The sequence below is a fragment of the Crocodylus siamensis genome, chromosome 13 (assembly GCF_052110815.1).
Source record: "Crocodylus siamensis isolate JL-2025a chromosome 13, ASM5211081v1, whole genome shotgun sequence".
Lineage (NCBI taxonomy): Eukaryota > Metazoa > Chordata > Crocodylia > Crocodylidae > Crocodylus > Crocodylus siamensis.
In genome coordinates, this window is record NC_143407.1 from 31,775,842 (window position 1) to 31,801,900 (window position 26,059).

Sequence of the window (26,059 nt, forward strand, 5' to 3'; positions counted from 1 at the left end):
TCTATTACACCCAGACAGTATTGCCAGAAGTTGTTCCAAAATATCCTCTGATCCCTGGAAAAAGTAGCAAGAAGTACATGCTATCTGGGCAGCCCAAAGAACAAAATTAAATTCTGCTTGAGAGAAGCATGTGCACCAAGGTTTGCAAAAGGCTTCAATTAAAATATTTGTCTGTGGTGTGTTTTTTTTAATTATTTAAGGGTCTCTGAGTGCTCCACGCTGGTTCATGAATTAAGATTCAGAATATCCTTTAGCAAGTGGTTTTATTCTTCACTTTTTACAGATGAGGAAGCTAACAAACAGCAAGGTTTAGGCTTAGCTGTAAGAGGAGATTGGCAAGCATGGCTATAGCTAAATAATTACTTTGCTACAGTTATTCTGGACTCATTCCCTACTTTTATTCCAAAAATGTGTCCACATGGGAAGATCAAACTGGAGTACAGCTATACAGTGCAGAGCAGTTTTACTTACGTAGACAAGGCCTGGATAGCTTTCCTGACGTCATAGCGTTTTGAGTCTGTGCCTCACACCTGAACCTCTCCATTTACATGACAGGTCATAAATTAACATGCTTTTGTTACTCAGTAATAGTGAATTGTCAGGGTTTTTGAAAAGCAACACGGGGCCCATTTCTTTTACGTTCGTCTCTTCTTGCCGGACTTGAAAAAGCCCTGAACATCTATCCCCACTTAAGCACTCAGCTTCTCTCCAAATCAGGGAGGTTTGCAGGCTCGTGAATGCTGTAAACGTTGTTTCTGGAGCTGCTTGTAAACTGGGAAAGTCTGAAAGAGACTGTCACGTAGCTGAGATGACTCACCTCGCAAGACTCCTCCCGCGGGGCTGAGTGCTGCTGCACGCCCGGGATCGGGCCACGTTCTGTGTTGACTGTGTTGTGTTTGCTCACCTTGAGGGGCTCTTCAACCAAGGCTGCAAGAGCAGACAGGTAACAATTTTGTAGCCTGTGGCTTTCCTGCTGCTCTTTTTAGAGGTTTACAACTATTATTTCTGTGTGTATCCCCTCAACAGTAAGTATTCTCTCCCTATATTGCGCTTCTCCTTAGGTTCATATATTTTAATGCTAGAAGATACAACTCAATCAGCTATTCTCACCTCCTGTATTAAACAGGCCAGAGAGTTCCATCCAGTTAAACATACAGCGAGACCAAGAAATTGCGTTTAACTCAAGCACACCTTCCAGGGAGTCATTGAGGTGTGAAGTGAGACTTCAGCAAAGGGAGAAGCATCCACTTCCCTTCCTCAAAGCGCTGTCATAGTTGTAAAAGAGATGGGTGGGACTCTTCAAAGATGCTTGCTATTATTGCTTTGCTGGTAGAACGGGGTTGCATGCACCATGCAGTCACATGTTGCATGGGCCTAGCAGGTTGGTTGCACAAACGACTTAGAGATGATTTATGTTTTTTCCATTGTCTTTCTCTGCGGACACAGCTGCCAACTCTGCGTAGCATTTTTCAGCTGGGAAGCAAATGAACTCAGTGCTATATTCCGTATGGCTTACAGTGAACTTTCACAAAATGAACGGGGAATTTATTTTTCTAGGCTCGCAGCCAGGAAAGCTTTCTAAGGTCCGGTCTACATGGCTTTTTCTGCAGCCATAAAAACACCAGCACCTATTTATGTAATGGTCTTATTTACTGACCCAGTGCATCTGGGCATGTCACATTTCTGTGTCCTCTTTTGGATTTTTAAGCTATCTGATTGCTTGTTTGATCTGTATTTCTTATAGCCATCTTTGCTCAAGCTTTCTTGGCTAATTCAATGTATTCTTAGAACAAAAGAGGCAAACCAAAAGAAGTTTTTGGGGACCGTAAAGGCCCAAGTGGGATCTGGCTCCTTCTGTGGTTTTAGCACTATTTTCTGTTTGCTCTTTCTGCTTCTCATTTAAGACTGTCTGGAATCCCGAGGCTAGAGACAGGAGCTACACATGAATTGGTATAAGTGATCACTAGTCACCGGTTCAGATCTGTAACACAACAGAAGTGCAGCGCACATAAACCACTTTCAAAATGGCTGAAGCCGGTTTAACAGAAAACCAGATGGATGTAGTATCAGACTTAACTGATTTTTTTTAAATCGGTTTAATGATCCCCTCCAGATTCAAGTTAACTCTCAGTCTCCCAGCATCCCAGGATGCTTTGCAAACCCTCCCTAGTTGCACAGGACTGATCGGGGTGGAAAGGGCAAGCTACCTGTGCCCAAGCTGTCTCCTCCAGCAAAGCAGGGAGGTGTGCTATACCCCCAGGCCTCTGCAGGTATGTGGCTGCATTTCCAGAATAAAAAGTGAATGTCCGTTCACTTGGTTATCAGCTCAATCTATGCAGCTTACACTAGCCTGCGAAGACTGAATCAATTCAGCCTCAGGCTTGTTGACTGTTTGTACTTAGCCTAGGTATCTGCATGATGCCTCCGTACTTCAGATTTCTGCAAAGAGTGACTTGTACAGATTGATCACACTGCAGCTTCCGAAGGATGAAAAAATGTGGTAGGCAAACCACCATGCTAAGTGTCCCAGATGATACGGCCCTGGGCTGAATTAATTCCTACCCATGCAAAGAGTTGCAAACGACTCTACCCATTGACACCTTGTGTCATGGAGCAGAGGAGGGTTTCCATTCCTCTTGGTTTTCTGGCTGCACTGGGAGATTCAAATGGGTGGTGAAGTCAGATTCAACATACCTCAGAATTTAGTTCATAAAGAACCATAACTTGTTTAGTATCAAACTGTTGAGTATGCCCATAGTTTTTGTGGGAAGTCAAAGTAGTGTCCCTGTCCTCCAGGTTTTATAATGTTGAGTCGAAATTTGACAAGTGGTAGCCCACAGGAGCAACTAAGGGAATGGGGAGTGAGGCAAATACCAGGAAGATTCACATGCTTGATCTGCGTAGCAGTGCACATATTTGGGAGGCTGGGTTTTGCTAAAAAAACCCAACCCACACTGTGATCCAAAGCTGTTAATGATTCATGGGGTTGAAAAAGTTCAGCATGAGTTCAAAGGGGCAAGGGAGGTGGAGAAGATGCGAGAGAAGGGCAGACAGGAGAAGGAAAGTCAGAGGGGTACTGGAGAGTTGGGCTGAAGATGGGAAGGGCTTGTGGGGAGAAGAAAAGCAATGAGCTATATAAGAAATGCACATACGGGCACATATATGCACATGTCATCAGATATGCCCTGCATAGCCCACGTGGTCGTTCCTCCTCTGATCTTGATGGGATGCTACATATCTTATGTGGAGAGATCCAGCCCTTACTTTCAAAGCAGGAGCTCCTTCCGTTTATCAGAGTGAAATGCTAGCAGAAGAGGTTTCTCTTGGCACAGTTGGACCTGCAGTGTGACAGCTGGTATCTCACTTGGCCTAATTCTGTTGTCTTGTGAGACAGACACGTGATGCCTACTACTAGAGCAGATTTGAATGGTCCTCTTCCCCTCCTCCTCTCTGTTGTCCCTGATTGCGGGTAGTGAGAAGTTAGCAGTTGCAACACATGAGTTCACACAAGTGTAAGAGAAAGGGAATGTGTGCTTGAGTCTGAAAAACTTGCATGGGTTCATTTCCCACAGTCCAGCATTATGCATAGTGGTAATGGGATAGGAGATATGTGTTAGGTAAAGTATTGCTTTTCTAACCAACTCTGTGTATTCCTTACAATGATGAAACCTCTCATGTGGCCACAGTTCCAGCGCCAGCTGAGGGTCAAGCTTGTTGCATTTAGTTATTATTTGTCTGACACTGAGGTCTAAGACCTCGAAGATTGTGCTGGGCACTGCACAAACATGCAATCGGAGTCATCCTGCCCTGCAGAGTTTGCAAGCCACAACAAAGGTAAGGAGGGAAACAGAAGTTAAGTCGTTTGCCCAAGGTCACGTGAGAGATAAGGGCACGATAAGAAAGAGAATCTGTCTCTTGATTCCTAGGTAGGAACTCAATTCGCTAGATCAACCTGTCTCCCTAGGACCAATTCTTACTAGTAATGTCCCTGCTGCTTCAACAGTTTGTCCACCATAGCACACTGCTCCAAAAAAAGGAGTCACTTTCCGTGGCTATTCATATGGTAGTTTGTGCTGGAGACCCACGGCGTTAATCGGAAAAGGCCTGATGAAATAGCGTCAGCGAGCTGTGGAACGGCATATTGAGCAATAGAGCAGGCTCGTACCTTCCTTGCGTGCTTTTGGTTTCTTAGAGACTTTATCATTCCTGTGGTATGTTAAATGGAATAAATTATGGGTTGGGGTACGTTCAGCGTTTTCTTGATGAGTTTTTAGGGATTGCGTTGGAGTCAAGGAAGCTGGAAGTTGCGGCTTATGTTTTAGGTTTACAGGCTTTCTTTCATTGGAGGCTAACCGTGGGACTTGTGCAAGGGAACTAGTGTCCTGACATGTTTTATGGTGCTACATTTGCCCGTAGCAATGAGAGAGCTGCTCTTTCTGCTGGCTGACAGGTCATGCTGAGAAATTTGAACTTGAATTGTTCAAAGGGGTGAAATACAGGTACTCCTTTTGCAGAGAGGGAGTGCTAGCTTCCCTGGAAGCCCTGAGAAGTTAGGGTGAGCTGGGATCCTAAAAGCCTTTTTTCATAGCAGGTGGGGAGAGATTTTTAGGCCTCGCAGCTATTGACTGGAGAAAGAACAACAGGCCAGAGTTCACTGGCCACTGTCACTCGGAGGACACACGTTGTCCTCTATGCTTGGGAGGTGCCGTTCTACTGCTGGGCGCAGGGCCTAGCGCCGTGCGGGATTTCCTACACTTCGCTTGATTTGGAGCGTGCTTTGGTTCTGTGTTGTTCCACGGGGAAGAAGATGCTGTTGTTGAATGCCCCCTTGCACTACTGTGAATGGGATTCACACAGCGATACAGAGCGGGTGCCTGCACTGCCTTCAGTGGCTTCTGCTTCACGGCCTCGACGGCCACAGGCCCGGTGTGCTCCTCCCCTACTGAGTGCTGCCTTCCCGCTCCTCACCTTGTTCCTGCCCTGCTTGCATCTTACTCCAGGGCTGCAGAAGCCCCCACGTCGGGCTTTAGTCTCTGGAAGAGCCCCTGTACCTGCCCCACAGCTGCTCTGTACCAGCCTAGCTGGCATAAGAGGAGCTGCAAGGCAACTGCCAATTTCCACAGCGGGTGTTTTTGCTCTCAAAAACCCTGTTGTCTCTGCAGTTCCAGCCTCTCTTTCATTAATACACAGGGTGCCTCTTGAGGCATAAAAGCACTATTGTTGGGATGTCTAGGGAGAATCAAGCGAGCAGGTGGAGGCAGTTAGTCAAGCTGGTTGCCCCAGTCTTTTTGACTGTTAGGGAAGGGCGAACATTGAAAAATCACGTTGAAAATAAATTACTCACCTTACTGTAAAGCCTTAGCATGACTGTGACAGGTAAGGGGGGCAGGATGGGGCCGCAGGAGCAACTGCGGCCCTTTGGCGTATTCATTAAACAGGACTCGGAGCAAAAGCACCAGGTCTCCTTCTGGCAGGCTTTCTGCTTGGCCCCTCCAGCTTCCTGGGCTTTAGTTTCCTCCTGTAATATAGGGAATAATAAAATATACCTCCTGGCGGGGGCTGGAGGGTTGCGAGGCTTAGTGGTTATGAAGCATGTTGAAATGCTAAGAGAGAAGGGCAAAGTATTATAATTAAAGGCTGGAAGATATGGTGACTCCCAGACAGCATGTGAGATGGACTGAGAAATGATGTGTTGCCTTTCTGCGACGAATTAGTATTGGAAATGTGTTTTGAGGAAGGAGCGGTGTGAGCTGGGGTTTGGGCCACTGGGCTGGGAGTCGGGGCTCTGTGCTGTATTCCTGGCCCGGCTGTGTGACCTGGAGCGCCGTGTCTGTGATGGAAGCAAATTGGGACAGGAACTGTCTCTCGCTACAAGATTTTAATACGATGACCCCCTAGGTGTGACTGTAAAACAACGTGAACAATGAGAAAGGATCACAGTATCTAGACAACGGCAAAGCGTTACCATTATCTATAATTCATGATACTTCAGCAGCTAAAAATATGAAGTGCATTTGATAGGCCAGGAGCGATTCGAGCGGCACAGAAACTAGGTCAAAACCTTCCCTGAATCCCCACCCTGAAATATGACAGTATAATCCCAAACATGACAAACATCTGCTTTCAAGCTCTTTCACAGCAGGCTGTTTCTCTGCACTACAGACCGAGTCAGCGTGCTCCTTCAGTTCATGTTTGTTCTGCATGTTCTTTTATGGCAATGGGTCTGATCCTGTGAAGTGTTAAATGCCTCCAGTTGCTCTTGACTTCTGTGGGACTGAAGAAACTCAGGCTCCTTGTGGATGATGTAAACCCTAGCAGAGCAGGCATTCAGAGCCAGATATAAAAGGGCCTTTTAAGCACCTGACTCCCATTGCCCCTAAGAGTTAGGCACCAAAATACCTTTTGGATCTGACTCTCCATCTGCAATATTTCTATGTGATTTAGAGTGACCTTTTTCACTCCAGACTGAAAATGTCATTGAGCTACTCTATATTCTTTTGAGCAGAGCAAAGTCCTTTGCTAGGTTAAATCCCCTTGCACTGCCCTGTACTTGTATTTGGTAATTACTGTGGTGCCACATACTAACCCTTCCCTTCTAATCATGGGGAAAACTTCTCATTTTCATTGTTTTTGTTAGAGGGAAGGAGGAAGCAGGGTCTTGTGGGCAAAGCATGGGGCAGAGAGTCAGGAGAGCTCTCCCTGGCTCTGCCATGAGCTTTCTGAGTGACACTTGGCAAATCACATAGCCCCATCCATGCAATGACTTGAACAGAAACAATGTTCATCCCTCCATACCCATTCAGTGTTTGGAATAGCAAGATGCTAAAGGCTGGGGGGGAGAAGGGTGCATGCAAAAGATTACAATTTATCTATAGTGAAGGCGACTTTCTCCTTTGTCTTGTACTTTCTGTAGGCATTGCTGTGATACAAAGTGCTACCAGAGGCAACGGTGAAAAGGAAGGAAGAAGATGCCAGACCCGGGAAAATCAGGTGCTGTGACTCTGTGGTGGTGAGAACCAGCCTCCTTTTTCATCCATTCTGCATAGTTGGATCAAAGGTTGAAAGGATCCTAAGCTCAACCCCTCCCAAGGATCGCCGGGTTTGCAAAGCTTCTTTCATTTGATCTCCCCTGGCGCAGCGAAGGCAGGCAGCTGAGAGCGGCTGGGGAGAACTTGGCCCTCTTCCCTGGGCCAGCACAGCTGCAGATGGGAGGGAAGGTTTGGTTTGGTAGTTAAACTTGATATCTCAGCTCCTTCCATGTATTTGTTTTGCAAATCACTCCCATTTTCTCCTACAAGATGCCAGATTCCTAATTTTGCCTTTCCTCTTTAGAGAGTCAGAGTCCACCTTGATACAGAACCACCCTGTGAGAGCGCTTCTGTCACTTAGCGGGGTAGGAAAGAAGATCAGGCCAGCTGATGTTTCCGTCAGCAAAAGCCATGTCTGGCAGATTGAAAATAGCCCTGCTGGGACTATTTACTCTTTGTCCCGCTAGGTTGTTTCTCCACCCCGATAAGTCTTGTGCAACTAGATACTCTGGCCAAAGGCCAGTTAGAAGGAGAATCCAGGACTGAGGGCCAGGTCCTGCAAGGCAGTGAGGAACCAGGTTATTTCCCTTTTATATCCCACTGAGCAGGCTTCATAAAAACCAGGTGGAATAGTTATCTTGGCCCTGCTTTGAGGCCAGAGACTGCCTTCTCTCTGCTCTCAAGGAGGAAAGAGAAATGGGCTGTCACTGGGTTCCCTCCCTTATACACCCTGAGCTGCTGGGGCATTCAGATAGGGGTAAGCTACCCCCCTCAAAGAAGTACAGTGTGACAGGCATGTCACTTCTACAAATCTGGGAGTCTGGAGGGCTTTCTGCCTCAGCCATGCCTTCCTGTACTCACCTTTGATTGATGTGACTTTGCATTATGTATCCCAAAACAGGGCTGTGACTGCGAGGGACACTTGAGCCCTGTGGGAGTGCAAGGCCACTGCAGCAGTAGTCAAAATAAAGTCACACTCTGGCAGACTGAGAGAAATACATCATGGAAGATAAAAGGAGAATATTTGGAATCCTTTTAATCCCACACCTCCTGGTGCAGGTACCTATGATTGCATAACCTTAGTGAAAACAGTTGCAATGTGACCTTAGTTACATCGGTAACCCAAAGGGGTTTCATTGGAGGCAGAGAAGTTGCTCTGGACTGATACCAGTGTCATGGAAATCTGAGAGTTTTAAAGCCTTCGCTGTGTGTTGTTAACCCGAACAAGTCCTCCTGCAGGAATGATTTCATTCTTAAAATTGCCATAGAGTTAATTACAGGCAGTCCTGGACTTTAGCTGTTTCGAGTTACAACGGATGGCACTTACAACGTTTATAAATTGACACCCTGTTTCGACTTTCTGACGGCAGTTTTGACTTTATGGTGCTTGATCCGATGCCACACCACACCAGCAGACAGGTTTGCTGTATCTCTTATCTCCCCAGAGAACATCTGTCCAAACTTTCTTGGACACTTCCTTTAAGAAAGCAGACAGGACTCCAAAAAACCTGCAGCCGAGACTCCTGAGAAGACTCCAGCCAAGAGCCCTTCAAAAAGTCCAGCAAAGTCACCTCAAAGAAGTCCTTCCAAATCAATATGATTGCTATTTACAATATAAATACATTAACGTAGCTATATTAGTCATCTAAAATTGACCGAGTACAAAATTCTGGGGTATTTTTGGTGAAAATAAGGTATTGGGCCTTGAAGTGAAAAGAGGGTATCAGGCCTAACCAATCTCCCATTTGTTGCTCTTCACTGGACTCTTTTCAACTGTTCACATCCTTCTTGAAGCGTTGGGTCCAAATCTGGACACGGTACTCCAGGTGTGACCTGACCAGCGCTGAAGAGTGGGGTGTTTAATCCTTAGGGTTGTATTCTGTGCCCCCTAAATTGAAACGGTAGGTTTTTAATTGAAACCCGACATTTAAATTTAGAGGTTTTGTTTTCTGTCACTGTTATGGCGAGAGGCCTAATCCTCTTTTTTTTCAGTGGAGTCTGCCCACAGCTGGGGGGTGAGCTGCTGGCAGGGCAAGCAGCCCCTGAGCTATGAGAGGTCCTGATCCTTTCCTCTGCGGTGGTGGCGGCCCCAGCTCAGAGGCAGCACCTGGCCTGATCCAACTCTTCTCTGACCCCGAGCTGGGGCAGCACCCAGCCAGCTAGCAGCCTGCTGGGGTGGCTCTGGGGGGTGCCCCGCAGTTCAGGGGCCACTTGGCCCACTGGCAGCTTGCCCCGCCAGACACAGGAGAGACAGGCCACTGGAAAAAAAAAAGGATCAGGCCACTTGCCGCTTCTGCCTTCAGCAGGCTCTTGCTAAAGGCAGAAGCGGCAAAGGGCTGATCCTTTTTTTCTGCGGAGCCTGCCCACCTCTTCCACAGCCAGGTGGAGAGCTAACGGCTGCATCATGGCAATTTGCAGCTTGCAAACTAAACTACATTGGGCTGTAATTTAGTTTGCAGTGATGCAAACTCATTAAAAAAAAAACCAAACTCCTGCACTTGTACAGTGTCATGCCATTAAACCACACAAAGTGACATTTTCGTCACATATACTTGGTAATAGTGTCACATGTACAAGCACCCGAAGTCTCTATATTCTTTCAGGTAGAACGACAGGGTAGAGATGTCTTAAAATGTCCATAGAGCATGGAATTCGGAGTTGGGAAGGGATGTGTCTGATGGTCAGAAAAAAGGCACCGTCTGCCTGGAGACAGACAAAATTGCATTCCTGCTGCTGTAGGGTTAGGAAAGAGCAAACAATATTTGCCTAAAGATCAAAGATAGGCCTGATTTGCATGTGGAGCTGAGTCTGAAAGCATGAGAGTGGTGAATTCTGATAGGTTTGCATGCAGGCCTAGTGATAAGGGACATGCCTGCATAGGAGGAGGGGACAGGGACCAAGGAGGAGAGAAGTAGGGAAGGGTAATTTGAGAGAAGTGAAGATGAAGGAAGGAGAAAATGGGTAGAGGGGAGGAGGAAATAAGGAAGGCTTGTTTCTCATTTACATGTAGGCCCCTTTCTGCCCCTCTTGCTTTGGAAGGGTGATGTAAAGTGGATGTAAATATAATCCTCCATGCCTATTGTAAGTCCCCTTTATGCACAGAGTGATGTAAAGTGGTTTTGGCATGATTGAAGATCAGGCCCTGGGAATGTACACCCATATAGAAAGAGAAAGTTGCAGAAGCCACTTTTTGAGGCAAAGAAAATGAAGTAACTTATTAAGCTGTAGGAGATGATTCTTTCCTGGGATGTTCAGGCAGCTCCTATTGACTTTAGTGAGATTCCCACGTGTACATCCAAGGGCCTGAGGACTGATTTTTCCCTGGGAAGCACATAAGGATGATGATGATGAAGGGGCTAGTAAAGCTAACCAAAGATAGAGGGAAGAACAGGAGAAGTAAAGACACAGTCACACAGGGTGTGGGATGTGGAAGAGGTGAAAAAAAAGAACATGTTATGACTCCTTTAGCTCAGGTCTACATCTCAGTGGCCACATCTACATGAGACACTACTGCACAGTAACACTGGGGGGCACTAACCGGGCCGTAATGCTACTGCACAGTGGCTCGTTACTACTGCGCAGTAGTGTCAGAAAAAAACCTGTGTGGGAACACCACTGTGCAGTAACACCAGTTACTGTGCAGTCATTTAGTACTTCGTTATGCAAGCAGTAAATGACTGTGCAACAGATAGTATGTCTGGGTGCACACTGATGTAGGCAATAGCAAATCCTCTCAGAAATGCCGTGTCTTTGGTGCTGGCAACCCAGCTTAGCAATGAGTTGGCTCTAGCCACATCCCTGTGCAGGCCAGAAAGGAGGCCTGAAAATGGTAATTTTTTTTTCCCGTTGTCCAATTATTGTTATCATTCTCTCTGGTGAAGTGGGGCCTGATGCTAAAAGTTTGTCCGGGGCCACCAGGACTCTAGATATGGTACTGTCCCTGTGAGAACTTTCTTAATTTATGAGTTTTATTTTGACAGCAGGGTTGGAGAAGCGTGAGACTAGGGGCTGGTTTACATATACTTTTTCTATGGCTATAACTGTACCAGCTTAGTCACCAGATATAGTTATAGCAGTAAAATCCTCTAGTGTGGATGCAGTTGTCTTACTGTAAAGGTGTATTATGTCAAAACAGCTGTCAATTGGGAGAACAGGATGTTTTGATATGAGCAGCTTCATACTGGTGTAACTGTGCGTCAGCACTACAGATGTATCAGTTTGATTATGACAACACCAAAACTGTAATTCATTTCCAGATTTGCTGAAACACCATGTCCAGGTCTGTGATCACTTCGACGAGTCTGGCTGCAGGTTGTTCCCTGCATTATATAACAGAAGAGTGTTTGTGATGCACCTTCACACTTATTAAAGGCCTGGCATAGAGATCTAGGTTTGTGATTTGAGCAATAAAGAAGAGACAGATATAATTACAAGTGCAATTATCCCAGTAGCATCTCTAACCTGAGAAGGAAAGAAGATAGTCTTATAGCCAGTATTGAGGGTATGGAAATAAAGACCTTAATAATGGCATCTGGTACCTGCACTACAATGGGTGGACAGTTTTGCATGATTTTATAATTTCAGGTTGTACTAGTTTAATACTCTGTACTTTACAGATACTTCATCAAAGGAGGGAAAACAGGTTTACACAGTCAATTAAACCTTAGATGATCTGTCTAGGTCCCTTCCAACTCATTGATTCTATGATTCAGCACATCCCTCTAAATCACTAAATAATTCTGATGAGGTGCAAAAAAAGGCTCGGTAATCACAAAAGGCCCCAATTCAGCAAAGACAGGAGTTGGTTTTTTTCTGGAAAGTGGGGTATATAGTTTAGTCTCCTGCCAGTAATCATTTTATTTATAGGGAGAATAAGACTTGCATGCTAGAAATGACAGCTGGAATCACTGGCTGCAGAACAGATCTGCATCCTCTCCCACAAGAACTGAAGGCTGCTGCTTCCATTTTGTGCCTGGCCTGCTCACCAGAGAGCTTTGCACTGACACAGGAAAAGCAGGCTGTTAAACTAACACAAACCAAAAAGAGAGAGAGACCTTTAAATTTTCTGCAAGATATTGATCTCAGGAAGATCTTGCGGTACCTTTCAAAACTTAATAGGCAACATAAAATGCTAGCTGCAGCAAAAGGAATGTCTGGCATGTGTACCAACCAACTTCAACCCTGCCAAAATTCGATGCAATGCCCAGTGAGTTGAGGTTACTAATTAATCCTCGTGTACTTTGGAGAGGCAAGTATGACTGTCACCTGCACTTTGTACATGGGGAATTGTGGGATTGAGAAGTGAAGTAACTTGCCCATGTGGGAGAAAAACAGCAGATCTGCCGTTTATGGGTTCCTGTCATCAGTTCTTAAGACTAGCCAACAAGAAATATAGAGAGCTACCATTGCTTTCAAAGCAAAAAGTTTGTAAAAAGATGCACAAACTTAAGTTGATTTTGATAGCTTGTTAATTAATGCCACCAAAACATGCAATGGCTATCCACAAGAACCTGTTCATGCACTAGAAGTAATATATTAGCAGAAGTAATATATAATAGAAGTACTATATTAGTAGATCTTACTAGTGCCAGTCTTTTACATAGTATTCAATTCTGAACAATGTGAAGATGTTAAAGTTATGACACAGGTGAGCTGAAAATGGTCATGCAACTGTCGATTGCGAGTAGAACAGCTAAGGAGAAGATTAGCAGCATGATCAGGAGGTTTCAGGCAACATAAATTCTCCATGTTAGTGAGTACCAGGGCTGTGTAGAAGATGATAAGATCAGGCAGTGTTTTCAGAGAGACTTAATAAAAGGGCAGTGTCTGAACTGAGCTAAATGGATTACTCCTCACTACTTTTGAAGGTCTGAGGCATTTTGCTGGGGGGGAACGGGATCCATTTTTCCATAGGGTAGGGAATATTTTCTAGGAAAATGCATGGGTTTCATGAGCCTTGGCTGAACTTTTGGATCTTGCCATTGAGAGAGCTTCCTGTGGTTGAGGAATAATAATTGGCATAGGAACGGTACTAGCACACGGTGTTCAGCAAACAGGCATGTTTAAATTAAAGCAACAGGTGAGTGTTCTGGGGAATAGCAATTCATATTCAGACGTGAGCAGGAAGCAAACAGCCCCTGCTGTAGCAAAGGTTAATCATGTTCTTAAAGTTGGGAATGTGCATTGTGGGATTGGGACAATAATCCTGCTCCCCATACAAACATATTTCAGTGTTAAAGTGGTAGGACACTTCTCTCTCAGCTGAGGATCCCAAAGTGTTTTCCATTCATAAGCGAAGCCTTCCAGTCATTTTGTCTGGATGCTTTTATGGTAACTGTTTTACAAAAGGAAACTTTTAGGCATGGTGAAATGAAGGGATTTGCCAAAGGTAAAGGCAGGTGGTGGCAAAGTGAGAATCGAACTGATCTCTTCAAAGCCAGTGCTTTACCCAGAAACCCATTTCACTCTCCTCTTTGAGGGTTAAAATCAGGACTTTGATCCACTACCGGGTGTTAAATTACATTGGTGCCGTGGATAGATCTCGGTGGCTGGTGCCAAAGAATTCAGTTAGCCAACCTGACTTGCACTCATCACCCTGTGAACAAAAATGTATTACATTCTTTAATGGGACAATAAAGAAGAAGTAAAGATTCAACACAAGTGATTATACTATGGCATCATTCCAATTAATTCATTAGTTACTTCCGGGGGAAAGGCAGGGGGTTGGGTACATGCCACTATTTTGCTGTGACCAGCATTCTGACTCAAAGCTATTAATGAAACTCATGACTCATGACTCATGGTTCTTGAAGCCTATTAGGAAATCAAATGACAAAGGATCAGTGGTGTTTATATTTCTTTACGCCTGGCCAAACTCTTGTCAGGTGCATGCTCTTCTAGTATAGAAGAATTGCCATGGCAAAATGATTCAGCTTTAAAACTTGCTGCGGACAAAGCGAGTGACATCAACCCTGTAACCTTTGGGAGGGACTTTGTAAACTCCGAGCACATGAAAGTCTTTCATCCACTAACAGGTTTAATTCAGTATGGAGTAGGGCTGGCTCAATTCTGGGTCAAAAAATTCCCAAAGTTTTAATTTTGAATTGTTCCATATCAATGTCCCTTTTGCTCTTTACCCCATGAATTGTGCTTGTATATATACTTGTGAAAAGTGAACTTCAGTATGTTGCTTACTAGATGGTTTCAAATGGTGAGCGTTGGCCTGGCACATAGCGAGAAATTTCAACCTGGCTGAAATCTTGCGTTTGCTTCCATAGTGTAGATTCATTCTAGCTATATTCAGACAGTTAACGAATGCTGCTCTCCTTTCACTACCAACAGTTTCACAACGTTAGAGAGAAGTCAGAAAGAAAACCCACAAAGGGAAATAGAAGTGAAACCATATCTGTACACATCGCTCTTTTTATATGTTGTAGGTTTTTATACTGGCACTCACCACTGTACTCGTTCCAGCACCTCCATAAAATCAGTAGCAGCAGTGGGATCCTTAGTGAACTTCATTTTTCTCTCTCAAAGCTTTGTTTTGGGGAGGATCTTTTGCTGGTTGATTGGTTGATAAATGCTTAGATTTTGTTTTTAGTCGGTAAGGGTGCAGCAGCAGCAATATTTCTAACAGGCTGCCTTAAAACTCTCAATTCAAATACCTTTGTACTTTGTGGTGTTCAACCATCTCACTCCGAACGTTGCAGTGTGAACCCATCTCTCTGCTCCCCCAGAACTTACTGGGTGGTTGTATTGCATACTTGGTTGTATTGTATACTTGGTTGGGTTGTGTGCTGGGCTAACCAACTTAATGGTTATCCCAGTATGTAAAAGTTGGGTATGTGGTTTTGATAAAATCTCATTTGCTATGTGCATTATAAAAGCAGCTGGGATTGCAGGTGGGCATCCCAGAGTACTAGGTACTGCACACAAAAATAATACCTTGTTTTTATTCCTTTAAACAAGACACCAGCTGAATGGATCCCTAGTGTGCCAGTTGCTTCAGCTATATAATATTCAACGCATGTAATGATATGCCATTCCTGTTGTGGCAGATGTTACTCCATTGCTGGACTGCTTCATAAACACCCCAGGCGAAATCCAGAAGTTTTGCCAGTGACTTCAGGAGGAGCAGGATTTTATCTGTTCTGTTCATCTCGGCACTCAGACTCACCTTCATCAGAGCATCTGAATGCCAACCAAGCATTCTTACTTTTAACTTTGCAACACCCTTGTGAGCTTGGCCAAGTATCGCTGTCCTTAGTTTACAGCGGGAATGCAGGACACAACAGAGATTAAGTTACTTACCCAAGGTCATACAGGAAGCCTGTGGAGTAGCTGAGAACTGACTCAAGATCACCTGAGCCCTAGCCTAGCGTTGTACTCGCAAGGCCATCCTTTTCTACCCGTAATAGCTGTTTAGCACTACTTATTACTGCAGAGCTTAATATTAAAAAAAGTCCTGCCTATGCCAGTCTCACAGAGATACACACACAAGTCCTTTGAGGACCCCAGTCTCTACCAGTTGTGAGGGTAGGGGTTGCTGTGTTAATTCTGCGGGCACAATTAAAGTGGCAAAACTTTTAAGTGAAGGTGAATCCTTTATTTTCAAAACACTGGAACACACTTGTCCTTGAGTTGCAAGGTTCAACCAGTGAAAGCTCGTGCAGTTCTGCATGAGAAAGGAATTTGGCTTTTCTCCTTCCATCCTGACTGCCCCGTGTATTCTCCAGGTGTTCCCCCAAGCAGGATTTTCCTGTCACACTGCATAGTCTGTGACAGTTTCCCTGCCCTATGCATCCTTGCAGTGTTTTCTTCCTGTTTCCCAATCTCTGGTGTGATTGCACTGAGGGCTTGGGCTGCTCTTTGTTGAACTGTTGCTGTCTGTTAGGTGAGGATGTTGATGAGGCTGTGGACTTGCAACAGAGCATAGATCACCCTTATTTAAATCATTCATTTGTGAGAAATGTTAGTAAGTGGCCTGCTCCCTAAAGGCTCATCTGCAGATTTAAGATGACAATAGCAACTAAAATGGCCAGCTTTTTTTCCTCTCTCCAACAATCTCTATTTTTCCTACAGCCAGACAGTTGGAAAAACAGGGCTGCACCTATGCTTAGAGCAATGAGATCAGCTAGTTCACAGAAATGTAGTTTCCTTAAAAAAAACAAAAACAAGTGCAAATCATGCCTTTTCAAGCAGGTTGTGGCTGTTGAGTCTTTGACAGTGTTGGTGTAAGGCAGGGGTGGGCAAAATGTGGCCGGGGGGCCAGATGCAGCCCTCGAGGTCATTCTGTCTGGCCCGTGGGGCCCCTAAAAAATTTAGAAAATTAATATTTATCCGCCCCTGGCTGCCTGTCATGTGGCCCTCAGTGGCTTGCCAAAACTCAGTAAGCGGCCCTCTGCCCAAAATAATTGCCCACCCCTGGCTCAAGGTTTTACTATAATTCAACATTGGCTTAAGGTTTTGCTATAACTCAGTGTACACTCTTCTCAGCTGGAAACATTCCCCACAATTTTTGGTAGGTCTCCCTTTTTACCATCCCTTTCCCACTGTCTCTGTTCATAAGAAAAAGAGAAAGAGGCTTGGACTTAGTGCCTGTGGCTTTACTATTGAGACCTTTTCTTGCTACTGACTGCTAACATAGGTTGAGGATCTTCTGTGGAGGAGTAGATCGATATAACTAATCATTGCTTTTGGTACTGCAGTCGTGCCTAGCGGCCCCCATTATACACTGCTGCTTCATTGAGTTAGGCCCCTATTCCTTCCTCCCAGTGTTGCTGTTTGCACTTCCAAGCGTTGGCAGGTGACATCGTTGTTTTGCTGCCTTGGAGGCAATTTACAGCAAATCCCATGTTCCAATTTTCAGCCCCATTTAAGGGCAGCTGTAAAATGCTCTGTGTGTTCACCAGTATTTTGAAGCCTAGCGGTCTGGGCTGTGTTGTATGCAAGAGGCGGTGCAATAGGTAGTCAGTTCAAACAATCTGATGTGTATTTAAAAGAAGATTTTCTCTTTCTTCAGTGTACTAACATGGGCATGAGCAGCCATAGAAATTAAATAGGATAGCATAGGCTAGTGGGATGACTCAGCTGGAAGACAATAGAGCAGTGGTTGGCAAGATTTGTTCAGCCACAGCGAATCATAATTGGAAGCAAGCTAACATCAGGCAACAAAAAATTAACAAGTACATAAACTAAACCTTGGGATTGCCTTGGTACCCAGAGGCCTGTTTTATATCAGGTACTTTCCCTTCTCTCTCTCCACTGCAGCCTTCTTTAAGCACCGAGTACGCGGTTGAAATTAAGCTGTAGTTACCCTAGGAGTTACCCGATGTGTATGCAGTGACCAGGTTGTTCCCTCGCATTCTGTCAGAGGTACGGCCGGCCGTGTGCCAAGTGAGCTAAAATAACTGTGCATATAGCCGTACTGTAGTGTTATTCCCATTTCTCTAATGCAAAAGACTCGTAGCTCTGGTGGTGAATGGTATACGTCAGGGACCAACCCTATTGGCTTTATTGAATTCAAAGGAAATTCATGTAAATGGCTTGCAGCCAGGAGGATTTGGTCCCAAGAGACTATCCAACTGTGTAGAGAAAGGCATGGTTTAGTGGTGTACATATATTATTGAGTGCTGTTCTCAGCTCTGAGGCTTGAGCTGTATATTTGTTATCTCAGTGACACTGATGTAATTCAGGAGTAGTTCCACTGACATTTTACATCAGTCTCAAGCAAAGAATCAGGCCCCATCTATTTCCATGTCCTCGAACAAGTTGGGGCTGATTTTCACTACGTGGTGCCCCCGCCCCAAGCGATCTGCAGTCAGGTGTGATCACTTTTGCTTGGTTTTCTGGGGAGAGCAACCACAGGGCACTGTCATGCTTCAGGTGCTGGTGCCATACTCACTCGGGTGAGCTCTAGGACTTCCTGGGTCATATCCTGTGGTTATTAGCATTGCACTAATTGGAACTGCTCTATGTATTTTTCACAGTGTAGTGTGGGAGAACTTGTCTGTCCTTTCTGGGTGTAGAAAGTCTTTTTTTCCCAATGAATGGCAAGGCATGGATCCAGCTCCGAATGCTGAACCAAATGCTGGCGTTAATACACCTCACATTTTGGGAAGGGGAAGCAGAGATCTAGCATGAGACATGGGACAGGGCATTTTAGCAGTGGACCCTGGCTAGTCACCACAAGAAAGCTCCAGTTTTCTTTGCTAAGGAAACCATGTGGACATACCGACACATTAGGTGGAAACATTTAATGCAGGTTTCAATAGCTGTGAAATCCCCCTTGGCTCAGAAGTGGAGCTGGAGCAGGGCAAGCGTTGGAGGCTTGTCGGCATATAGATCTGGGTTGACCAGCACTGAGCCCAAGAGTTCTGCATGCTTAAAGCCATGTTCCTGAAGCAGTGGAAGGAGTTTGCCCAAACTTTTCGGCAGTAGGACAGGGGCCATAATGGGATAGTGTCAGGTCAGAACTGTCCGAAGGCTTAAGGGTTTGTAGCAAAAAAGAAATCGAATGGTTCCTAGAAACAACAAGGAGAACGATGGGGTATTGTCATCACCCAAGCAGAGAGCAAAGTACAAAAAAAGGACAAAACATTTTAAAGCACAGAAAGTAAATTGAAATTGCAGTTCCAGTGTATGACACTGTGGCAAAAGCCATGATCAGGAGACTGAAGCAGACCCTGCCCAGACAACGGACTACAGCACGTTTCAGCAGGTTTCCAACAGTTCAGTTCCAAGTAGAAATCTGAGCACAAGGCACCCTTTTTCCTGGATACTCACAAAACAAGGTAGAGTCAGCAGTAATGGTATCCAAGTGCTCCAGCTGAGAACTTTTCTGATGGCAAAGGAGAAACGGAGAGAAACGAATCCTTACCACTAATGCTGGACCATCACAGTACCACCTTGCTCCTGGCTCTAGTCAGTGATTCTCAACCAGGGTGTTGTAGCACCCTGGGGTGACTTGAGATCCTTTCAAGGGTGTCATGGGGTATCATGCAGCGTTAGCACTGTTAGGTGTGCAGACATGGTTCACAGGATAAACCCAGAGGTTTCCAAGCGAAGTACATAGTGATGGTAGTATTCTGCCTTGTTGTGGTCTTTCTGAATTCTTTGTAACGAAAAATTACTCTTTTATTTGATTGCAGTAAAAAAGCAGGCGGAAACTAAGAGCTGGCATTTTCTGAGGGGTGTCTCCAGTTTAAAAAAGTTGAGAACTACTGGTCTAGACGGTAAGCCAGTACAGAGACTGAGCAGGAAAATCGAGACTCTTTCCTGCAAGTATTAGCTTTCTGTAGCTCAGCGGAAAAAAACTCAACCCTATACAGAAACAGTTAAGAAAGTCCAGGGTATTCGGAAAAAAGGGGAGGCCCTTTTTTGGGTGCCAGTCAAAACACTTTGTAACACAGTTGCTACCTTAGAAGCTAGCTTCTTGGCTAGAGGGAAGTTTAGTCCAGGCTAGTTTTATACCGAGGGCTTTGGTGTAATGAGGAGTCAAAGCACAGTAGCTTTGCCTGGGAGAGAGAATATAAAGAAAACATCTTACAGTGAAAGCGTGGTTGATTTAGATGCTGGCTTGCTAGCCTCTTGCTGCTTTTTTTATGCCTTGTCTCAGCTAGCTGAAATTTCAAACCTTCAGCTTCTTCCCTTGGAGCACTAGCCTTGTAAGGTCACTTAAAGAAGAAGCTACGGAGTGTCAGGCAGTTTGATGGATGTATTTGGTAGCTGTGTTTGTCTGAGACAAAAAGAAATGCCGAACTCTAAAACTCTTGCTTTGGAGATGATACCTTTTCTCAGACCAACTAAGAAATTGCAAAAAAAAGAACTTTCTTTGCAAGCTTTCGGGCACACATGCTCAGGCTGAGGGAAAATTCAAGGTGGTAAAAGTCCCCATAGGTAGAAAAATAAATTTCATTTTGCACAGAGGAAGCCGAAGGTGGATGTCTGCTCTTCTGGGTCCGTGAGAGCTCCTTTGTGTGACCTGCTCTTTGATGATCATCACAGGTTCTAGCTGGTTTCCTCCCTCCTGAAACATCTGCCCTAATTGGTGCCTCCATTTTACAGTAATTTAGCAAGAAAGAGAATCTCGAGGAAAGGAAAGAACGATTTGAATGATCTGCAGGGGTGACACTGGGGGGCTGATAGCCTCGGCATAGCTGATTAGTCATCCGGAACAGTTTAAAGCATATTATTGTGCTTAAGTAACTTGCCATGCACATCACAAGTAATGTAGGGCTTGGTTAAAGGGCTGCATTCTGGAGGCAGCACGTTTCGAGGCTTGTTTCCAGAGGATGCATTTAGCACTGCAGCACCAACCAGACTTCACAAGTGACTGTAATACCTGGGAAAGCTACCGCATGCTAAAAAATGCAGAAGTGCAAAAATCTAGAACTCTTGGTTCCAAAATGATACCTTTTATTAGGCCAGCTGGGAAACTGCAAAACAACTAGATACATTGAAAGGTTTATACAGGCTTTGGTTCCATCTGCTACTTAGGTCTGAGGAAGGGCACCATGATACTTGAAAGTTGCCTATATGACTATCCCAGCCATGAAATTGGGCCAATAAAAGGTTCAATATTTGCCTCTTTCATATATACATAGAATCATCCCTGTGCTCTGTAGCATTTTTGGACAGTGATGCTAGAAATCATTGTGGTCAAATTAATCGTAACCAGGATTGTATTAAGATTTTATGTTTTATACCTGTAAAATAAAATGATACCCAGTAACCTAGTGTATGCATCAGCTCTCCAGTGAGCACAGTCTCTGCCCTAACAACCCCCTTGAAAAATATTGGGCTTATAGGGTACTGACAATATATTGCTTCTTTAAGATATCACAGATTGAACAGTAGATCTTCCATTAAAGTGCTGCTTTGTATCCAGATTAGCTTTCAGTTGCAGCTGCTTCCCTTTTAACTCCAGCATGTAGAAATTGTCTATATGAAATTATTTGTTGTTATAGCTTCAGTTATGCCCCAAATACTTAGCCGATCAGACTTCCTGGGATAAAGAGTTACAGTGTGAATACTTAGCCCACAGTCTATAGCTTCCCTAATGCACAACCCATCGTCATATGGTTACTCTTAATCTAGTTTGCTTGTCTATTTGCTTTGTTCGTATTTCAGCCAGGACAGATCAGGAGGCAAAAAATAAAGTAGCGAACCTGTGGTTTGATCTCTTGGAAAAAGTGTCGTTACCTTTTGAAATCTATCCAGCATGTTTCAGCTAAATAAATAAGGTGACTAGCATGCAAACAGTGCAACAACACTATTTTTGTATTTTAAAAAACAAACAAAAAAGCCCCCAGGAGTACTTTCCTTTCCTCTAGTTAAAGGAAAACTTTGAGATTTATAGTGGCCTCTGATGCCCTCTACTGGACAAATCTTTTACAGCAAAATCCCCTTTGGCAGAACAGCAAAACTAAGTTAAGAAATGCAGATGTTAACAGAGAGGAGGGAACTGTGGATTTGCCAGGCAAATTACCCTGTGCTCATTGGAGTGTGTCAGACGCTTAGATTAAACTCCATCTTTAAGGATTTTATAACATAGAGGGGTTTATTCACTGCCAAAATTTCACAGAAAAATCTTTTTCTTTGTTCTTTTCTCCATCATGAAATTTGGTTTGGGTTCATTTAAAGAAGAGCTCATTTCTCCCCCCTCTTTGGTCCCAGACCTGACAAATTTGTCACACTTTGGTTCCCCGAGTGAAAGGAATCCAGGCAAGACCCCTCTTTACAGAGGATGGCTTCCTCTCGCAGCTAGGGTTGCCAACTCTGACTGAAGCTATTCCGGGAATTTTCCCCCCCCTTAAAATATCCCATTAAAATCTCCTGGATTGCTTTCAGTAGTCACCGGGAGATCGATGCCGATTCTGGTAGACTCCCGGCCAGTCTGGGAGGGTTGGCAGCCCTAGTCACAGCTGTACATTTCTTTGCAGGAGTCAGCTGGCATATCAGGATTTTGTAACAACTAAAAAGAGACAATGTGGGAAGTAGGAAGAGGGAAAGGAGGAGAAAAGAACAGAGACTTTTGTGGTGGTAAGAGAGAAAACAGAAAAAAAATGAGGTGGTGGGAGGCTGATAAAGGAGCTGAATAGAGAAGGAGAAGGATGTGGAGAAAATCCACATCCTCTGGAAACAAGCCGAGAAAAGTGCTGCCTCCAGAAGAGCTGACTCAGGCCCAGTAAACAGCAAGGGGGAGAGGGGAGGTGCAGATATGTTGAATGTAACGTGGCAAATAAAGAGAAAGAAATTAAACTAATGAGGTTAAAGGAAACTGGAATGGAAGGAATTGCCTTGTGCTTAAGGGCTCACATATAAAAGGAATGTTCCCAGGAAAAATATATATCTACATAGGTAAAGTTATACTGTGGGTACTCCTATATTCTGGAATAAAGATAGGATCAAAGAATCAAGAATTAACATGGGCTTTGCTGCATAGTTTCTCTGATGTCTGGGCAAAACATCTTCTCTGTGTCCCTTCAATTTTCTCATCTGGTTCCCCATTTCCTGGCTCAGACCTAAGCAGGAGTGCCAGAATATCATCAGAGAAGCTATTCAAGTGGCAGTTTTGGCTGGATTGTGAACAGGAATTTCTAGATATTCCATGAGAGAGACTGTCCCTGTAGATGGTATTGCCAGCTCCCTGTGGTAGACTCAGGAAGTTCAGGTAAAGCTCAGATGAACATCCAAACCAAAGTCTGAATTTTCATGATTTGTTCATTGAAAGCAAACACTGCTCCATTGGGAGGATGTATTTCCAATCTTCTGTCTGAAACGACAGGAAGAGCAAAAGGTGAAAAACAACCCTCAAAACATTCTTCTTCGGCAGCCTCTAGAATTAGGTCACAGGGTTTAGATATTTTTGGTTTTGTTAAGATGGCTATGCTAGCCTCTTAGGTCAAAAGGCAAAAAACCTTGAGAATGAAGATGAAGGGATGTGGGAAGCGGGTACAGGAGTGAAAAGTAGAGAGGGGAATACCCACATGGTGTCTGCCCAGTTCCTCAATGTGCCTGACTGGAGCTCAGTTGAAGTCAATAGTGCTGTAAATTTACATCAGCTGAGGATCTCAGTGTTGCCAACTCATGATTTTTGGCATTGTTCTTAAAGTCTACACTTTGGAAATGTGAAAAACTTAGCTCTTTATTTTATATACTGTATATACTTTGATATACTATTCTTTTATATAATACTGGATCTTGCCTATTATGGTAAATCTCAGTTCAGCCTTTGACTTGGCCATGAGTTTGGCTCCATGGCAGAAGAGTGAATCTAGCAAGAGTTTTGAGCAGGATCAGATGACAGATGAGCAAAAGGCAGACAAGTTTCTTTGGGTAAATCTGATATCTTTTAGAATATGAATCTGAATCTATTAGACCAACTAAATAGTTGGAAAAAAATTTCTTTGCAAGATTTCAGGTACAAACACCCTTCTTCAGGCTGAGGAAGCATCTGCAGTTGTTCTGTGCTCTTCCTGGATGGGATAGAATAGAATAGAATAGGAGTCAGGAGCCAGTGTGCAAGAATGCCAGTCAACGAAAATGCAAAGTGAGGCAGTCAATGAGTGACAAACGGGGTGGGGGTAGGGGTGGAGAGGGGAATGTAGACCTGGTAGCTGGTAAACAGTAGAGAGGTCTTCTGGGGCATCAGATGGTGGGCAGGTTATAATGTGCCATAAATCCAATGTCTATATGTAGTCTATGATTTTTTGTATCCAGTAGGTTGATGAAGTGAAGTTCATAGGCACATCTGCGAAAGGTGTTTTGTAAATTCCCTTTGAGAATTAGAACTGAAAGATTGGAGGGAGAGTGGTTGTCTTGTGAGCAATGTGCCCCCACAGGTGGTGGGCAAAAGGCAGTCTACATTGTACTCCTACCACTGTTACCCCTGCAGAAAGCGGGGACATTTTAGCAATGAAAAAACATCTGCCATTCACAGTGTTAAAAACAATCTGACCTTCTGTGGTCTTTCTGAGTTCTTTGCAGCAGAAAAAATGAGTCTAAAAAGGCTGAGAACCACTGGCCTAGATTAAAGCCACCTTATACTAGTGAGAGACTAGCTCTGCTTCAGATAGTTTATAGACTAAGACGGACAGTGTGCAAAAGAAACAGAAGGACAGGAAGGTGAAGTGACTATCCTAGGTTCAAACACCAGTATGTAGCAGAGCTAGGAATAGACCAAGGTCTCCCAGATTCCCAGCCAGCCCAGTACTTGGGTTGCTAGTTGCCTGCTTAGAGTAGCTTGCTTCCCATTCATGTGTTTGGAGGTATTGTGTTTAATAACACATTATTACCGAGATCTATCATTTTGGACCATTGAAAATTGAACGGAACCAAACGTACTGCATGAAGTAATACTGTAATGACAGTGGAATGGACTAAATGTCTAAATAGGTCTTCTGTGTCTCTTTTATTCCACAACATACATTAAAGGAGGATTTCAGCCATTTTGGTAGTATAGTTAAATGAGCATTGCCGATTTTATTTTCAAACTATTTACATTCAGAGCTAAAGCAAACTTTTGTGGCATCCATAAATCTGATTCTGCCTCCCTTATAGATGTTTTACTCTGCAAGGGTTTCTGCTGACTTTGGTGGGATTACTTGAAGAGTTAGGTATTGAGTAAGGGGCTCAGAATCTACTCCTAACAGTTTTATTTTAACGTACAAAAAAATCTGGGGTGAAATCCTAGCCCAGTGACATCAATGGGTGTTTTCTTCCTCCAAGGTTGACTAACGGAGCCATTTCTGATGAATCCAGGAAGTTCCTGGGCATTGCACAGTAGCAAGAGAGTTGTGGTCTGAACCACGCTCAACCCCTTGGACCTCTGGAAAGTCACTCGCGACCGACTTTGCGTAGTCCTGAGCACCTGTCACTACGGTAGATGCAGAAGGCAGGGCAGGGTGGCACCTTTCACTGCAGTAAAGGTCAGCGGGTGTTGCACCTCTACAAAATAGAGCCCTCAGCTTGCCGTAGTTCCCCATATTTGAAATAAGAATATTTATACCTACCTATCCCACAGGTATATTGCGAAGGTCAAGTAAAAAGCTCCTAAAATGAGCTAAAGATTAAAATTGTTTGTTTATGTATTATTATTGATATAGACTGTCTCTGTGTGTGCCCTAGTGGCATGTAGACCGCATTTTATACAGCGTAAAACAGCTCGTCTCCATATAAACCCATATTCAGGTACACGGTTAACATTCACCCAATTCTTAGCCTTCTGTCACCCTCTAGCCGCTTGAGACGATCCAACAGAAAACAAACATACATGTCATGCATAGGGGATTGAAAACCCCCAGATAGTAGAAGGCATCCCCAGGAAAAAGGCTCAAAAATAAAATACAGCGGAAAGCTCTGCATTTGTTTTCTCCAGATCTTTTAAAACACTTACATTCACTGAGACCAGTGCAATGCGCTCTAGTGCAATGGAATCAATGGGCTTCACACCACACTCAGTTTATTACATATACACAAATGAATAATAGACAAAGCGGGCCACTTAAAAACCAATATTAGCTTCATAATATGTATAAATCAGAATGCTTATTGCATTTCCTGAAGGGTAGCACCACAGGCTGTGCAGGAGAGGAATACTGTTTTATTCTTAAACTATGCAAATCATTATTTTTTTTACATAATACGTTATTGATTTTTCTCTTTTTATACAATGTTTCTTTTCTTGTAATGTTAGCCAGAAACCATAACACATAGCTACCGAATTTGTTCCCAACATGCAGCATAATCCTGTATTTTTAAATTACAACATTTTCTTTGTTCATTTACACGTTAAACTATATCTACCTGATATTATTGCTGCAGAGGACTGTTTTGTATTACTTTAGCACCACAAGGTCCCAGCTTAGAGCACTGAACACTGTGTAAACATATAAAAAGAGAGATCCCTTTCCCAAACTGTTTAAAGTTTAAGTAGACAAGGCTGATAAAGGGTAGAAGAAAGGAAATATGAACTGAACCTCTATCCTTTATTCATAACTTTATTCAGATCTTTCAGTGGTACCATTTTT

The 26,059-nt window shown here is 44.0% G+C and overlaps 1 long non-coding RNA gene across 3 annotated transcripts in view; it reads left to right on the top strand.

Annotated features, from left to right (window-relative positions):
• LOC149854187 (uncharacterized) overlaps positions 1 to 14,664 on the top strand; it is a 180,808-nt gene extending 166,144 nt beyond the window's left edge. For all 3 annotated transcript variants that reach the window (XR_016438828.1, XR_016438830.1, XR_016438829.1), the window contains 2 exons: positions 6,914 to 6,990; positions 7,930 to 14,664. This is a non-coding gene — a long non-coding RNA (uncharacterized LOC149854187). The remainder of the gene's footprint in view (positions 1 to 6,913; positions 6,991 to 7,929) is intronic.
• The last annotated feature ends 11,395 nt before the right edge of the window (positions 14,665 to 26,059 follow it).